Here is a 16,069-nt window from a genome sequence, read left to right as displayed (position 1 = left end):
ATTTTTCATATTGTTAAAAAACGCACGTACTTCAGAGAAGTAATGGTTATCAATACAAGCTTTAGCCTAGTTTTTTTCTCAATAATATTTGCCCGTTTCAACGCCACAGACTCTTGTTTCACTCTGTTGCAACTTTGTTTCAACGCCACAGACTCTTGTTTCAATCTGTTGTAACTTTGTTTCAACGCCACATACTCTTGTTTCACTCTGTTGTAACTTTATTCAAATGTGTGACAGGTTTGTAGATTAGTGCCCATTTTCACAGATTGAAACTATGGTCCGCGACTTTAAATTATTTTAATTCATACAGTATCTTACATTATACAGTTGCCACAATAACAAAAATAGACACTGAAATATGCAATTTATAATTAAAAAACCCCAAACACACCCAATAATTATCAAACACAATATTTTCAACGACATTTACGAATGGACACTTCCAAGAAGTGGGATCTATAGCAATACTTGATTCCCACCTGAATGTGTCTGTATAAATATATATATATATATATATATATATATATATATATATATATATAAAAGATTACTTGCTGCCGTTCGTGAATAATTATTTATATTATATTCATCGGTTCATTATTTCATTCTCTCAGTTGAGCGGGATTTAGCTCAGTCGGTGGATCCATTCAACTGATTGGGGTTTTCCTCCCAACCACTGCACCACAACTGGTCAAAGGCCGTGGTATGTGCTTCCCTGTCTGTGAGATAGTGCATATAAAAGATCCCTTTCTGCATTAAGAAAAATGTAGCGGGTTTCCTCTGATGACTACGTGTCAGAATGACCAAATGTTTGACATCCAATAGCCGATGATTAATTAATTAATGTGCTCTAGTGGTGTCGTTAAACAAAAACAAACTATTTCATTCTCCAGACAATTACTATAATACCCGCTTATTTATTAAAGATTATTATCATTATTATTATTATTATTATTATTATTATTATCATTATTATTATTATTATTATTAAAGTTTGTTTTGTTTAATGGCACCACCAGAGCACATCGATGTATTCATCATCGGCTGTTGGATGTCAAACATTTGGTAATTCTGACATTTAGTCTTGGTGAGGAAACCCGCTACATTTTTTATATTTGTAGCATTGGATCTTTTATAATCACTATCCCATAAACAGGACAGCACATACCGTGGCCTTTATCATACGAGACGTGGTGCACTAGCTGGAATGAGAAATAGCTCGATGGATCCAGCGACGGGGATCGATCCCAGACCGACTTCTCAACATGTAATAAAGAGACGCTTGCTTGAGATGTATTTTAAATTTAAAAATGCCATTTTTGTCTCGCTGGAGATCACCTCACATTACTGTGCCCCGACTCTTTTTCTGACACTTATCTCCCACATCTAGTTATTTTAGACCCCCCCCCCCCCCTTCCCCCATCTTCACCTTTGGATATGTTAGGCTATGTCTGACCCTTATCCCCCACACCTAGTTATTTTAGACGCCTTTCCCCCATCCCCTCCTTTACATATTTTAGCCTATGTCTGACCCTTATCCCTCACACAGTTATTTTAAACGCCTTTCCCCCATCCCCTCCTTTAGATATTTTAGCCTATGTCTGACCCTTATCCCCCACACATAGTTATTTTAAACGCCTTTCCCCCATCCCCACCTTTAGATATTTTAGCCTATGTCTAACCCTTGTCCCTCACACCTAGTTATTTTAGACGCCTTTCCCCCATCCCCTCCTTTAGATATTTTAGCCTATGTCTGACCCTTATCCCCCACACAGTTATTTTAAACGCCTTTCCCCCATCCCCACCTTTAGATATTTTAGACTATGTCTAACCCTTGTCCCTCACACCTAGTTATTTTAGACGCCTTTCCCCCATCCCCACCTTTAGATATTTTACACTATGTCTAACCCTTGTCCCTCACACCTAGTTATTTTAAACGCCTTTCCCCCATCCCCACCTTTAGATATTTTAGCCTATGTCTAACCCTTGTCCCTCACACCTAGCTATTTTAAACGCCTTTCCCCCATCCCCTCCTTTAGATATTTTACACTATGTCTAACCCTTGTCCCCCACACATAGTTATTTTAGACGCCTTTCCCCCATCCCCACCTTTAGATATTTTAGACTATGTCTAACCCTTGTCCCTCACACCTAGTTATTTTAGACGCCTTTCCCCCATCCCCACCTTTAGATATTTTAGACTATGTCTAACACTTGTCCCTCACACTTAGTTATTTTAGACGCCTTTCCCCCATCCCCACCTTTAGATATTTTAGACTATGTCTAACCCTTGTCCCCCACACATAGTTATTTTAGACGTCTTTCCCCCCATCCCCACCTTTAGATATTTTAGACTATGTCTAACCCTTGTCCCTCACACCTAGTTATTTTAGACGCCTTTCTCCCATCCCCACCTTTAGATATTTTAGACTATGTCTGACCCTTATCCCCCACACATAGTTATTTTAGACGTCTTTCCCCCATCCCCACCTTTAGATATTTTAGACTATGTCTAACACTTGTCCCTCACACTTAGTTATTTTAGACGCCTTTCCCCCATCCCCACCTTTAGATATTTTAGACTATGTCTAACCCTTGTCCCCCACACATAGTTATTTTAGACGTCTTTCCCCCATCCCCACCTTTAGATATTTTAGACTATGTCTAACCCTTGTCCCTCACACCTAGTTATTTTAGACGCCTTTCTCCCATCCCCACCTTTAGATATTTTAGACTATGTCTAACCCTTGTCCCCCACACCTAGTTATTTTAGACGTCTTTCCCCCATCCCCACCTTTAGATATTTTAGACTATGTCTAACCCTTGTCCCTCACACCTAGTTATTTTAGACGCCTTTCTCCCATCCCCACCTTTAGATATTTTAGACTATGTCTGACCCTTATCCCCCACACATAGTTATTTCAGACGCCTTTCCCCCATCCCCGCCTTTAGATATTTTAGACTATGTCTAACCCTTGTCCCTCACACCTAGTTATTTTAGACGCCTTTCTCTCATCCCCACCTTTAGATATTTTAGACTATGTCTGACCCTTATCCCCCACACCTAGTTATTTTAGACGCCTTTCCCCCATCCCCACCTTTAGATATTTTAGACTATGTCTGACCCTTATCCCCCACACATAGTTATTTTAGACACCTTTCCCCCATCCCCACCTTTATATATTTTAGACTATGTCTGACCCTTATCCCCCACACCTACATGTAGTTATTTTAAACGCCTTTCCCCCATCCCCACCTTTAGATATTTTAGACTATGTCTGAACCTTATCCCCCACACCTAGTTATTTTAGACGCCTTTCCCCCATCCCCACCTTTAAATATTTTAGCCTATGTCTGACCCTTATCCCTCACACCTAGTTATTTTAGACGCCTTTGCCCCATCCCCACCTTTAGATATTTTAGACTATGTCTAACACTTGTCCCCCACACATAGTTATTTTAGACGCCTTTCCCCCATCCCCTCCTTTAGATATTTTACACTATGTCTAACCCTTGTCCCCCACACATAGTTATTTTAGACGCCTTTCCCCCATCCCCACCTTTAGATATTTTAGACTATGTCTAACCCTTGTCCCTCACACCTAGTTATTTTAGACGCCTTTCCCCCATCCCCACCTTTAGATATTTTAGACTATGTCTAACCCTTATCCCCCACACATAGTTATTTTAGACACCTTTCCCCCATCCCCACCTTTATATATTTTAGACTATGTCTGACCCTTATCCCCCACACCTACATGTAGTTATTTTAAACGCCTTTCCCCCATCCCCACCTTTAGATATTTTAGACTATGTCTGAACCTTATCCCCCACACCTAGTTATTTTAGACGCCTTTCCCCCATCCCCACCTTTAAATATTTTAGCCTATGTCTGACCCTTATCCCTCACACCTAGTTATTTTAGACGCCTTTGCCCCATCCCCACCTTTAGATATTTTAGACTATGTCTAACACTTGTCCCCCACACATAGTTATTTTAGACGCCTTTCCCCCATCCCCTCCTTTAGATATTTTACACTATGTCTAACCCTTGTCCCCCACACATAGTTATTTTAGACGCCTTTCCCCCATCCCCACCTTTAGATATTTTAGACTATGTCTAACCCTTGTCCCTCACACCTAGTTATTTTAGACGCCTTTCCCCCATCCCCACCTTTAGATATTTTAGACTATGTCTAACACTTGTCCCTCACACTTAGTTATTTTAGACGCCTTTCCCCCATCCCCACCTTTAGATATTTTAGACTATGTCTAACCCTTGTCCCCCACACATAGTTATTTTAGACGTCTTTCCCCCATCCCCACCTTTAGATATTTTAGACTATGTCTAACCCTTGTCCCTCACACCTAGTTATTTTAGACGCCTTTCCCCCATCCCCACCTTTAGATATTTTAGACTATGTCTAACCCTTGTCCCTCACACCTAGTTATTTTAGACGCCTTTCCCCCATCCCCACCTTTAGATATTTTAGACTATGTCTAACCCTTGTCCCTCACACCTAGTTATTTTAGACGCCTTTCCCCCATCCCCACCTTTAGATATTTTAGACTATGTCTGACCCTTATCCCCCACACATAGTTATTTTAAACGCCTTTCCCCCATCCCCACCTTTAGATATTTTAGCCTATGTCTAACCCTTGTCCCTCACACCTAGTTATTTTAGACGCCTTTCCCCCATCCCCTCCTTTAGATATTTTAGCCTATGTCTGACCCTTATCTCCCACACAGTTATTTTAAACGCCTTTCCCCCATCCCCTCCTTTAGATATTTTAGCCTATGTCTGACCCTTATCCCCCACACAGTTATTTTAGACGTCTTTCCCCCATCCCCACCTTTAGATATTTTAGACTATGTCTAACCCTTATCCCTCACACCTAGTTATTTTAGACGCCTTTCCCCCATCCCCACCTTTAGATATTTTACACTATGTCTAACCCTTGTCCCTCACACCTAGTTATTTTAGACGCCTTTCCCCCATCCCCACCTTTAGATATTTTACACTATGTCTAACCCTTGTCCCTCACACCTAGTTATTTTAAACGCCTTTCCCCCATCCCCACCTTTAGATATTTTAGCCTATGTCTAACCCTTGTCCCTCACACCTAGTTATTTTAAACGCCTTTCCCCCATCCCCACCTTTAGATATTTTAGCCTATGTCTAACCCTTGTCCCTCACACCTAGTTATTTTAGACGCCTTTCCCCCATCCCCACCTTTAGATATTTTAGACTATGTCTAACCCTTGTCCCTCACACCTAGTTATTTTAGACGCCTTTCTCCCATCCCCACCTTTAGATATTTTAGACTATGTCTGACCCTTATCCCCCACACCTACATGTAGTTATTTTAAACGCCTTTCCCCCATCCCCACCTTTAGATATTTTAGACTATGTCTGACCCTTATCCCCCACACATAGTTATTTCAGACGCCTTTCCCCCATCCCCGCCTTTAGATATTTTAGACTATGTCTAACCCTTGTCCCTCACACCTAGTTATTTTAGACGCCTTTCTCTCATCCCCACCTTTAGATATTTTAGACTATGTCTGACCCTTATCCCCCACACCTAGTTATTTTAGACGCCTTTCCCCCATCCCCACCTTTAGATATTTTAGACTATGTCTGACCCTTATCCCCCACACATAGTTATTTTAGACACCTTTCCCCCATCCCCACCTTTATATATTTTAGACTATGTCTGACCCTTATCCCCCACACCTACATGTAGTTATTTTAAACGCCTTTCCCCCATCCCCACCTTTAGATATTTTAGACTATGTCTGAACCTTATCCCCCACACCTAGTTATTTTAGACGCCTTTCCCCCATCCCCACCTTTAAATATTTTAGCCTATGTCTGACCCTTATCCCTCACACCTAGTTATTTTAGACGCCTTTGCCCCATCCCCACCTTTAGATATTTTAGACTATGTCTAACACTTGTCCCCCACACATAGTTATTTTAGACGCCTTTCCCCCATCCCCACCTTTAGATATTTTAGACTATGTCTAACCCTTGTCCCTCACACTTAGTTATTTTAGACGCCTTTCCCCCATCCCCACCTTTAGATATTTTAGACTATGTCTAACCCTTGTCCCCCACACATAGTTATTTTAGACGTCTTTCCCCCATCCCCACCTTTAGATATTTTAGACTATGTCTAACCCTTGTCCCTCACACCTAGTTATTTTAGACGCCTTTCCCCCATCCCCACCTTTAGATATTTTAGACTATGTCTAACCCTTGTCCCTCACACCTAGTTATTTTAGACGCCTTTCCCCCATCCCCACCTTTTGATATTTTAGACTATGTCTAACCCTTGTCCCCCACACATAGTTATTTTAGACGCCTTTCCCCCATTCCCACCTTTAGATATTTTAGACTATGTCTAACCCTTGTCCCTCACACCTAGTTATTTTAGACGCCTTTCCCCCATCCCCACCTTTAGATATTTTAGACTACGTCTGACGTGAGCCCTATGTCTGATCCCCACCCCCACGGCTAGTTATTTTTGGCTATGTCTGACCTCCACCCCCACGGCTAGTTATTTTCGGCTGTGTCTGACCTCCACCCCCACGGCTAGTTATTTTCGGCTGTGTCTGACCTCCACCCCCACGGCTAGTTATTTTCGACTATGTCTGACCCTATTCCCCACCTTTAGTTATTTTAGGCATTGTATGGTCATGACCGCCCACACCCATCTCTAGTTATATTAGGCTATATGTATGACCATTACCGCCCACACCCATCTCTAGTTATATTAGGCTATATGTATGACCATTACCGAGTCTGGCAAAACTAAAACATGTGTTCCTGGGGTGTCGTTAAAAAAATATTAGTTTTCCTTTCTGCATACCACTTCCCCATGCGATCATTTTTGGCGCCTGCTTTAGTAGAATATCCTGACATATTCATCTTTATCGGGAGAAATGGTCGCACTGATCATAAACGGCCTTAAGCTTTTGTCTCTGGTGAATAAAAAGGAGTGATGTGGAAATATTACAAGCTGTATATCACTGCCCGGTACATCGGCTTAGACCAAACTTTAGAACTGGAGAACACTACATATACATTATTCAAGTGCGCCCTTCAACTTACTTTCGTAAAGTAAACCTCGCACACGATTTGCACGCTCGCTAAACCGACGTTTCACTCTGCGCAGTTAATGCCCCATAAATCTGGCGCCGGGGTCGTATTTTCACGCTGTTAATGGACGCGGACGTTGGTGTTCGCCCGCATGCATGTACAGGCAATAACATCGTGTTACGATATGGCCTCTACACGACAGGCAAATGGTGCTCAAATATATGGGTGTCACAAATAGCCCACGATGTCAGCTTGGCACACCGATGGGATTAGATGTTGTTGCAAAAACATCTCTGTAATTAATCAGTAAGTTCCACCATTTCCATTTGTAATAGTCTTGAAATTTCTTAAAGGGGCTTCGATCGTATGGTGTATCAAAAACCGTGGTATGTACTGTGTTTTCTGTGGGATGGTGCATATAAAAGATATCTTGCTACTGATGAGGAAAATGTAATGGGTTACCTCTCCAAGAATATGTGTCAGAATTACCAAATATTTGACATCCTAAAACCTAATTTTAAAAAACGTTTTATTTATTTATCTGTTTGTTTTGTCAGCAAATTTGTTTTGTTTGGCAAATCAAAACTGGCACCTGCTAAATTGTTCTTGTCCAAACTCACCACCAAATTGCTTGTAAGTTTTCTTACCCAGCTTTAAGACAGAGGGATCTTTCATATGCACCATCCCACAGACAGGATAGCACACACAGGGATCGATCCTAGACCGACAGCGCATCACGTGGAGCGCTATACGACTGGGCTACGTCTCTACCTGTTCTCGTATGCCGTCGCTGAACAGCCAGGGTGAATAAACTGTTCTGTTCTGTTGTTCTGATGATGATGGTGGTGGTGGTGGTGGTGGTGATGATGATGATGGTGATGATGATGATGGTGGTGGTGGTGATGGTGGTGGTGGTGATGGTGGTGGTGATGATGATGTGATGGTGGTGGTGATGATGATGGTGACGATGATGATGATGATGGTGATGGTGGTGGTGATGATGATGATGGTTGTGATGATGGTGATGATGATGATGATGATGATGATGGTGGTGGTGGTGGTATGATGGTGGTGGTGATGATGATGGTGGTGGTGGTGATGATGGTGGTGGTGGTGATGATGATGGTGGTGGTGATGATGATGATGATGATGATGATGGTTGTGATGGTGGTGATGATGGTGGTGGTGGTGGTGGTGGTAGTGATCATGGAGATGGTGATGATTATGGTGGTGGTGGTGATGATGATGATGATGGTGGTGATGATGGCAGTGGTGATGGTGATAATGGTGGTGGTGGTGATGATGATGATAATGGTGGGGGTGATGATGATGATGGTGGTGGTGGTGGTGATGATGATGATGATGATGATGATGATGATGGTTGTGATGGTGGTGGTGATGATGATGGTGGTGGTGGTGGTGGTGGTAGTGATCATGGAGATGGTGATGATTATGGTGGTGGTGGTGATGATGATGGTGGTGATGATGGCAGTGGTGATGGTGGTGGTGGTGGTGGTGATGATGATAATGGTGGGGGTGATGATGATGATGATGATGGTGGTGATGATGGTGGTGATGGTGGTGATGATGACGGTGATGATTATGATGGTGGTGGTGATGATGACGGTGATGATGATGGTGGTGGTGATAGTGGTGGTGATGATGGTGATGGTGATGATGATAATAGTAATGATGACGATGATGATGGTGGTGATGATTGTGATGATTATGGTGGTGATGATGGTGGTGGTGATGGTGATGACGGTGATGATGATGGTGGTGGTGGTGATCATGATGCTCATGGCGGTGGTGGTGGTGATGGTGATGTTGATCATCATCATGATCAACACCATCATCGTGATGATAGTAGTATACCCTACTAGGCTCCAAACATCAGCAGGAGCCAGAATCATTTCTTTATTCAACCTTTTTAAAAACTGGCTACGATGACGATGTTAATAATGATGATGAATAATGCTGATGAATAATGCTGATGATAATAATGCTGGTACGTTTGTGCTTGCATTCGACAGAGGGTTCAAGCACGCTGTCCAGGATATGAACATGATTGTGCCCGGGATCGGCGGGTGTGAATACCTTGCTGGACAAGTTATCTACCATAATGTGTGCAGGTTTCCTCTTAAGATATGTCGCAAGAACAAAAACAACGACTACAACGAATAATGAAGTCGATGGAATGTAAACAGTCTGTAATCTGTTTTGGGCACGTACACACAAGTAGAACAATATCAACAACACTCCTCGTAGAAATGTAGGTAACCACGATCTAGACCTCCTGCATAGTATTGAACAAGCACATGACACCACCCAACCCACCCACCACCTCTCCCTCTCTCTCTCTCTCTCTCTCTCTCTCTCTCTCTCTCTCTCTCTGTCTCTGTCTCTCTCCCTCCCTCCCCCCCCCCCCCCCCCCCCCCCCCCCCTCTCTCTCTCTCTCTCTCTCTCTCTCTCTCTCTCTCTCTCTCAAATATGCTTGCAAGTGAATAATGGGTGACATGACATTTAACAGAATTAAAGAATAATCTTACTTTGAACCATCATTCTTGGAACTTGGACGATTTTCAGTTTTGAGTGTAGACCGCGTTAAGACTGGGGCTAAATATTTGAATCTGTTGAGCCTGAGTTTACTGGTTAACCCAGAAGCTGACGATGACACATAGAAACTGAACATTGTCGGACCTCTGATTGTCTTTTTTTGCCAGAAGATGTAATCGCGTGACTGTGATGATGGTTTGGTTATATGAATCTATGAAAAAGATAAATATATGGAATGATGGATAGATGGATGGATGGATGAATGGTTGGATGAATATATACAATGCAACACAATACAATGTAATCACATATTTAAACGTGCGCACTCACGCACACACATATTATATATATTATATAGCTGTTGCTATATATATATACTCGCGGAAAAAAGTTCCTGTGCACCAAATAATTGCATATAGAATATAATTTACTTGAAATCTGGTCATAAAAATTTCAGTAAATGAACGTGTAACCACTCCCGTCGATATTCCTGCGGTGTCCTGTCAATTGCATGAACTATTCATTCTTTGTGACCACAAGTTGCATTACTAGCATTCTTTGTCACGTGCTCCTGTTTGACGTCATTTTTCTTATTATTGGACTTTAAAACTATTGTATGGATTCTCATCGCTCAGAAAAACATTTTTGTTGGTATCTGATCGTCGTCAGTGTGATGCCACGCCTCCCAGAAAATGGACTCCTTCGAACGATGAGTATGATTGAGGTTAGAATGGCACAAACGCTGTTGCTAGTAATTTGCTAGTAATTTTGGTATTCCTTGGTGTTCATCAGAACACTATGCAATATCTGCGGAGATGTTCTCGACAGTTTAGGGGTACTAGGGATCTTCCATGTTTGGGGAGTCGACACGTGACACCACGTCAGCAAATCGTCAGTATTCAGCGGGTACACATATGGAATCATTTGGAAATGATACATTTAACATCCTAATGCATCTCTGAGTTAAGGCCAATCAGTGGAAGAACTGAACGCAACCGATTAGGTGATAACAAAGTACGACCATAACCGTACATCAGTACGTTGTTCTGTTACATCGTCACCGACGGCTCACCAAACATTGTGTAAACAGTACTTAAGTTTCAGAAGGCAGGAGAGGATCACCGTACTTTTAACAGATAAATAGTACATCTATGTAAATTACAATATTTTCAAATTCTAAAAATATAAGTCCTGAAATTTTAATGATGCACAGGAACTTTTTTCCGTGAGTATATATATATATATATATATATATATATAGAGAGAGAGAGAGAGAGAGAGAGAGAGAGAGAGAGAGAGAGAGAGAGAGAGAGAGAGAGACACACACACAGAGAGAGAGAGAGAAACACATACATATATACATACGCATATACAGACAGATTGATACATAGATGTGTGTGTGTGTGTGTGTGTGTGTGTGTGTGTGTGTGTATACATACCGGTATATGTGTGGTTTTAGTAAATTAGTGTCTGTCACCATTTAGCCTACTCACCCAGTACACATTCCATGTTTCATTTTCTTTCACTGTAGACACAAACACAATCTTGCGAATTGTAACATCTCGCGCATAAAACTGAAATAAGATGTATCTCACCACTATAGTTTTCACATTGCCGAGTATACGAACAGCAATTATAAATTAATAAAGTTTGTTTTGTTTAACGACACCACTGGAGCACATTGATTAATTAATCATCAGCTGTTGGATGTCAAACATATGGTTATTCTGACACGTAGTCATCAGAGGAAACACGCTACATTTTTTCTAATGCAGCAACGGATCCTTTATATGCACTTCCCCACAGACAGGATAGCACATACCACAGCCTTTGACCAGTTGTGGTGCACTGGTTGAAACGAGAAAACACCAATCAGTTGAATGGGTCCACCGAGGTGGTTCGATCCTGCGACGCATTCACCTAAAGCGAGCACTCAACCCACTGAGCTAAATCCCGCCCCACGGCAATTTAATCTGGAAAAACAAGGTTTCCATTTTTACCTTAGAATCGGTCTGGGATCGATCCCCGTCTGTGGGCCCATTGGGCTATTTCTCGTCCCAGCCAGTGCACCACGACTGGTATACCAAATTCCGTGGTACGTGTTATCCTGTCTGTGGGATGATGCATATAAAAGATCCCTTGCTACTAATGGAAAACATGTAACGGGTTTCCACTCCAAGACTATGTCAAAATTGTCAAACGTTTGACATCCAATAGCCGATGACTCATAGGAAGGAAATGTTTTATTTAACGACGCACTCAACACATATTAGGGGCGGGACGTAGCCCAGTGGTAAAGCGTTCGCTTGATGCGCGGTCGGTCTAGGATCGATCCCCGTTAGGCTATTTCTCGTTGAAAGTCAGTGCTCCACAACTCAGGGTTGAAAATTAGCAGTCGCCCGGTCTGCAAAGGTAGTCCGTTGGGCGACCGTTGATTTTAGGGTTTGGCGCGTAAGGTACTGGTTAAAAAAGAAACACTATTCATGGATGTGGTAAAAAGGAATCATATTTAATTACCTTACATTATTCTGGGACAAAAATCAAAATCTATCGTGTAGTTTTAACTTACATTAATATGAGCGCATGCGCGCATATAAAATAGCAATGACATTTTCCATTACTACAGGGCTTATTCCGAAGGTCAGTGAAGGTATTTTTTAAGTTTAAGCGGTTTGCATGAAATAAGAACAGATCAGATCTAAAGTAACACCAAAAGTTACATGATGACACAACTATCCAAATATTACTGTAATAAACAATAAATACATTTTTATGCTTTTGATATAATAACTAAGTACATCGTATATTTTGGTAAAAAAAAAAAGATTTTTTTTTTTTGTCACAGATTTATTTTTCTTTCCAAATTTATTTTATTAGTAGCTGTCACGGGGATCCTATAATACCCGTAACTGAATGAAACACGATTGTCCAAATATCTCTCCTAACTGTATATCTATTAGATCTCTCTGTAACAGGCAGTTATACCCGCTGGCTCGTCTAGGTATGATCAGAGATAAGATCTTATATAAAGTATATATTATTATAGCACGTTTAGTTCACTAGAAAACACAACAAAAACACAATACACTTTGGGATCTGTATTAACCTACGCAGACCAATGTACTGCCGCAGTAGTTAATTAACAACAACAAATAATAACAACCCAGAACTGATCACCTAATTAGTTAATCTCTAGGTGTCTAGTTTACAAAATATGCTAATCATTTCACCGTGACACAACACCCACACGTGTGATAATTGAGAAACGCTTCCAGGAGAACTTAATTAATAAAGGAATTACAACTCTATTCCTAACTGGTTAATTTTTAATTAACCCTATCTACTCAATCAATAACCTTGTAATACAGAATTAATACTGGTACCTATCACAATAAAGACAATAACCTACAGTTTACCTAGGTCCTCTAGGATGACTGGATAAGCTTTATATATATATATATATATATATATATATATATATATATATATATATATATATATATATATATATATAATATATATAATATATATATATATATATATATATATATATATCAGAACGGTGAGCCTACAGTATACTGCGTCAGATGACCGGCAGCACCGTCTAAATAATATTGGTATAATACAGTATTAAAATATTTAAAGTCACATCAATCACATCAAGGTTATACAACAGAGCAGAAAATAAAATTATTTACCAGTCCGGACGGACAGCGATCCCCTGGAGCCTTCCTTATGTTTCTCCCCGATATCTCTAAAACCCTAGCTATTTATTAAAAATACCGAATATCGCCTGGGGGTACAAGGCGGTACTGAATCTTATCATGTGAATTTCCACAGCGACCAAGCGGTATTTTTTTTCTCAGATGGTCAGACTCAATGACGCCTAGTCACCAAAATCACGGTTGTAAAAACCGCACTCGCGGAGGTATTACGTAACTACTGGCCACATGGCCTCCGCACCTGCGCTGGGTGTGTTTTAGAAAAGCTCGACGACCGTCGCGCAAAGGTATCACGTAACAAGTTGCCCAAGGCTAAGTGCATATTGGAACTGCACACGGCCCTCTAAAACAATATCGCCACAGGCGAAAAGAAATTAAGAGCATGTACCGTCACAGTAGCCTACTACTGTAACATTTACAATAACCTAATTAAACGCACACGTGTGTGTGCTTTATTTGTAGGAGGACAGCCAGTCCCGAGGAAATTCTTTACTGGCGATTTTACACCGTTGCATCACCACAAAATTTATTTCTTCCCTCTTGCATCGCCAAAAAGAGGACTGCCACCCCAGAATAGTTTATATAATAAAGCATGCGCAATTCTACCTTTATTTCTTTGTACTGCCTTATTTTATTGTCCCCTGCGTGTGCTGTAACCCCACCGTGGTGCAGGGGTGTAACATTCTTTGAGAATGGCCAATACAGCACAAAATTGAAGTTTTGAGTAGAATTCAGTATCCGTAAAATTCTGTGATATTTGTGTTTTTGCACAGTTCTTTACACTGTTTTTGTTTAAATCTTGAATTTTTATATTGATGTTGATCATCACTTTATTTATTTGCATTACCATAGTTTGACACCCAATAGCCGATGTATTTTTTCGTGCTGGGGTGTCGTTAAACATTCATTCATTCATTCATTCATTATTTTATTGTTTACTTCAAAGACAATGCAAGTCAAGCTGCATACCTTGGCTGTTCTAGCATTTTGTCGTCACCTCTGTATTACAAATGAGATTTAATATGTAATTTGTAAAGAAACATTTTTATTTATACTTGATTTCTTTTTTCAAAAAGTGTTATTTGAGTTGTTATGGGTTTAAAACTTAAGCACATGTTTTTATATGAATTTTAACTGTATTCATTATGAAGTTACATGCCAATTCATCGGTTTCCTTTTGAAGCAAACGGACTATATACGATGCTCACATGGTTATTATTCAACAAAGGACATTCTACTTTTGATTTTGGCTGTGCGGTTAAATTTGAATGTGATAATTGGCGGGTTAGTTGAATTTGAGAAGGGCCAGTAAGATTTTTCTTCAACTGGCCCTGCTGGCAACCATGGTTTTCATGTTAATTTTCAACCCTGCAACTGGTGTAACAAAGAAAAGAAAGAAATGTTTTATTTTACGACGCACTCAACACATTTTATTTACAGTTATATGGCGTCCGACATATGGTTAAGGACCACACAGTGCAAGTGGTTTACACCTACCCATTGAGCCTTGCGGAGCACTCACTCAGGGTTTGGAGTCGGTATCTGGGTTAAAAATCCCATGCCTCGACTGGGATCCGAACCCGGTACCTACCAGCCTGTAGACCGATAACCTAACCATGACGCCACCGAGGCCTGTCTTGTGTAACAAAGGCCGTGGTATGTACTATCCTGTCTTGGGGGTGGTGCATATAAAAGATGCCTTGCTGCTAATCGAAAAGAGTAGCTCATGAAATGGCGACAGCGGATTTCCTCTCAATATCTGTGTGGTCCTTAACCATATGTTTGACGCCATATAACCGTAAATAAAATGTGTTGAGTGCGTCGTTAAATAAAACAGTTCCTTCTTTTCCTTGAACATATTTTATTTACGGTTATATGGCGTCAGACACACTCGCTCTGAGTGAAAGCCGGTATCGGGCTGTGAACCCAGTACCTACCAGCCGTATGTCCGATGGCTTAACCACGACACCGCCGAGGCCGGAGATCTATTACATAATGAGAGTAATAAAAATAAAGAAAGGATTATTTATACAAATCATCATAATGATATTATTAAAGGATACAATTTATTTTGTTATAGGACAACACGTTTGGCACGGCATAATTACCGTAACGACAAAAATCCCCATTTTAATATTCAATGAAATCGTCCTTACCGTATAAACTCCAATGGATTCGTCTTGAACAGGAATAAAAATGACCAACTTGGCGAATGTATGGTACCAAACGTTTGACACTACATATATGTTTGCCTTAAAGTCGATTCCCCGTTGTTTGAGGTCGGTTTTAATGAACATCACATAACATACACCTGAAAATTAAAGTTTGTTTTATTAACGACACTATTAACGGCTTCCTCAATGTATAATCTACTAAAAAAAAAGGAGTATATATTTTTTTATTAATTCCATTACATTTTGTTTGTGATTTTAAAGAAAATCCTAAAAATATAGGAATTAGTTTTATAATCTCCGGTAGCTTTTCGATAATTTTACCAAACTTTAGCCTTCTTTTGTCCACCAGTTGAAAACAGAATTGACCGCTAAAACATAAAACTTGAAACTGTACTTAAAAAACTTTATTTCGGAACATTCAGGTTGTCAAACAACTGCATATGAGGAATTGTTGTACAATGAGTATATACACGAACCCTCTTTTGCCTACATGCATTATGGCGGGCAGCTA

At 40.6% G+C, this 16,069-nt stretch overlaps 1 long non-coding RNA gene across 1 annotated transcript; it reads right to left on the bottom strand.

The window, feature by feature from the left end:
* Positions 1-9,763: 9,763 nt before the first annotated feature.
* On the bottom strand, positions 9,764-15,670 carry LOC121385081. Its single transcript, XR_005959494.1, has 3 exons — positions 15,541-15,670; positions 11,156-11,236; positions 9,764-9,873 (listed from the first exon to the last, which is right to left on the bottom strand). It is a non-coding gene; the product is annotated as an uncharacterized LOC121385081 (long non-coding RNA).
* Between the last annotated feature and the right edge of the window lie 399 nt (positions 15,671-16,069).

Source organism: Gigantopelta aegis, chromosome 2 (assembly GCF_016097555.1).
Source record: "Gigantopelta aegis isolate Gae_Host chromosome 2, Gae_host_genome, whole genome shotgun sequence".
Lineage (NCBI taxonomy): Eukaryota > Metazoa > Mollusca > Gastropoda > Neomphalida > Peltospiridae > Gigantopelta > Gigantopelta aegis.
Note: the sequence above shows the minus strand (reverse complement) of the source record. Positions and strands in the feature narration are given on the sequence as shown.